This window comes from Buceros rhinoceros, unplaced genomic scaffold, assembly GCF_000710305.1.
Source record: "Buceros rhinoceros silvestris isolate BGI_N320 unplaced genomic scaffold, ASM71030v1 scaffold6069, whole genome shotgun sequence".
NCBI lineage: Eukaryota > Metazoa > Chordata > Aves > Bucerotiformes > Bucerotidae > Buceros > Buceros rhinoceros.
This window is the reverse complement of record NW_010429629.1, coordinates 1-205: the sequence shown is the minus strand read 5'-3', so window position 1 is coordinate 205 and position 205 is coordinate 1.

Here is a 205-nt window from a genome sequence, read left to right as displayed (position 1 = left end):
CTCCCGCCCCCTCCCCGGGCTGCCGCTGCCGTTTCAGCAAGCCATCCCGCCGCGCCGGATTTTTCCCGCAGTCTCCATCGCCGGGGAGCGGTTCCTGTCCGGCTGCAAATGTTGCACATGCAGAAGATGGTGGTGAGTTTGGCGGCGGGGGGGAGCGGCTAGTGGCGGCGCGGCGCGGGCGGACATGCGCCCTGCGCCACCCCCC